This window comes from Halyomorpha halys, unplaced genomic scaffold, assembly GCF_000696795.3.
Source record: "Halyomorpha halys isolate HHAL.00 unplaced genomic scaffold, Hhal_1.1 Scaffold2871.1, whole genome shotgun sequence".
NCBI classification, from domain to species: Eukaryota; Metazoa; Arthropoda; class Insecta; order Hemiptera; family Pentatomidae; genus Halyomorpha; species Halyomorpha halys.
This window is the reverse complement of record NW_027108344.1, coordinates 46,886-49,589: the sequence shown is the minus strand read 5'-3', so window position 1 is coordinate 49,589 and position 2,704 is coordinate 46,886.

The following is a 2,704-nucleotide window of genomic DNA, read 5'->3' as shown; positions in this document are numbered from 1 at the left end:
ATAACAATAAATAAATTATTAAAAAAATAAATAAATATAAAATTAATTCATAGTCATACTACCTTTATTATTATATACCTTTTTATTATTACTCATTTTGTTTATTCATTATTATTATTTTTATTTTTCTATTTTCTTCTCTCGTCCCTTTTTCAAATTAACTTGTTTCTTTTTACTATTAGAGAGCAATTGTTTGTTTTATTTAAGTGTACCATTAGTTTTTGTTATTAATTTTACTTTCCTTTTTTATTAAGAAGCATTATTCTTATCTATTTGTTTTCTTTTTTTTTCTTTTAATAATAACATTGTTTATATTTAGGGGTGTCTTTTGTACGATACTATACCCCTCCCCCCATAATCAACTGTTAAAAAAAAAAATAATATAATGGTTATGTCAACCATGTAAGGCAAACCAGGCCGATGTGGTATAAAATAAAATATATAAAAAAAAAACGGCTAGGTATTGTATCAAACCCTGAGGTGATAATAAATGCATAGACTATTCTGACCTCTAGTTGACATGGCCTAATTAAAAGCAGCTTGCTTGCCTATCGAATACGGTATGTGTTTGGATTGCGGCCTAGGGTACACTGGTTTGTTAACAAGCAAAAGTGAACCCAAAGACAACAACCCAACGTAATGAGAAATCAACCATCACAGAGACTTCGTACTGCATAGGAAAGCTGTTTGTGCTCTGGAAGCTTATTGATTTTTAGGGTGTTTAATTTTCTTGTAGTTATAGACGAAATTCGGAAGAGTAGTTGTTAATATTGAGTACAGAAAAAGTAAAATGGAGGCAAGGAACTGCATATCTTAATGCCCTTATCCCTCTAAGGGCTAAAAAAAATAAATAAAAAATGTATATTTTTCTAAACCATGTAGTTTATGAGATATGGAACGGAAAAATTTCAACAAAAACAATGAGGTTTCTTTTTTACAACAAACAAATTGCTTAATAAAATAGTGGTATTAATGATCTAGTTTTACATGTTTAATTAGATTAATGGAGAATGATTTTATTCTTTTAGCATCACGATATAACATTTAACATGATTGAGAGTATATTGGGGGTAATTATGATCTTAAGTTTTAACTTGCTTGTTAAATGGAGATATATTTCCTTCTGTTATTACGTCAAAACGATAAAACATGTAACACGGTTGAGAGTCTGTTACTAGATCTGTTAAATGGACCATGAGAACTCGTCACCATTTTGTTTATTGTTGTGTTAGATTACTTGCTCGTAGTTTGTGTTTTGATTGGGTTAGTATTGTTTTAGATGTTCTTATAACTAATAAAGCAATGTATGACAATAATAATACCTCAGTACTCACTGGGGTACCTCCAGTCGAAGAGAGGAGGTTGTACTGACCTGGCTGAGAATAGGTCACACGAGGCTCACTCACTCATATCTTATTTCAAAAGAAACGCCTCCAAACAGCCAGTATTGCAACAACAATCTAACAATAAGCCTGGAAATAATTTTCCAACAATGCCCATATTTCACACCACACCTCAATAGCTTAGGACTAAACCAAGATATCTCAAAAACCCTTGGAGATGAAGATAGAACAATAGAATTAGTGTTTCAGTTTTTAAAATCACAACGTTTACTGACAAAAATATAACATTGAACGGAAGAAAAATAAATAAATAACCATATTAAAAAATAAATAAAATTAAACGAATATAAGCAAAATTAAATAAAATATTAGTGGTGTTGATGACCAATGAAGTTTGACTAAACAAAAACAAACAAACCAAAGTACTCAGTGACCAACCAAAGCTTCCTTTTTTCTCTCAATATGGGCATGTAATAAATTATTTTAACTAAAATTGATAAGTAAACAATATCATGAAGTTTAGGAAGGAAAGTCTATAAAATAATTTGCTCAGAAAATCCGCTAGGAACTCTTATTTAATCAACATTGAACATGACTTTAAATATGGCTGTTCACAATCCTATACTTATAATATCTAACAAGGTAAAACATTTTACATTTAATATATCATGAATACCCCTATTAATAAGTTTGCTAAATGGAGAATAACATCACGCAACAGACCAGCTGAGCACATCTTTTTTTCTGTTATCCTTTATACAGGTTGGTTCCTTGTAATTTGTGTTGTTTTTGTTAAGGGCGTTTTTTAGAAGTCTAATTATGAAAAAAAAAATTAAATTCTGATACGAAAGGTTACAAAGCCGCGCAAAAAATCCGCTAGGAGCTCCTCTGCACTTAACATATAACATTTTTTTTTTCTTTTTTTAATTATTTATTTAATGTAATTTACAACTGTACAAAATAATACAATAGATAAATATGTAGTATGTTTCATATACACTTGAAAATGTTGGGAAGAAACCACCCATTGGTGGTATCCAAACATTAATTTAAATTAGAAGGTCCCATGGCCATCTTCTTTTCAGACGTCTCGGAGGATTATCAGGGATTGTTAAGGATGAAAGATTAAGAATTAATGGGTTAGTATGGTTAAGGAGTTTGGAATAAAAGACGCATATCTGTTTAGGGTCAAATCTGCAACGAATGGGATGTTAAGGTCTTTATGAACGAGTTTATTTGTGACGTAATAAGGAGCATCAAGAATTTTACGTAGGATTTTGGATTGTAACGATTGGATGCGGGAAGAATTTGATGGTTTGGTGGAGCCCCAGAGCTCAATTCCATATGTCCAAATTGGTCTG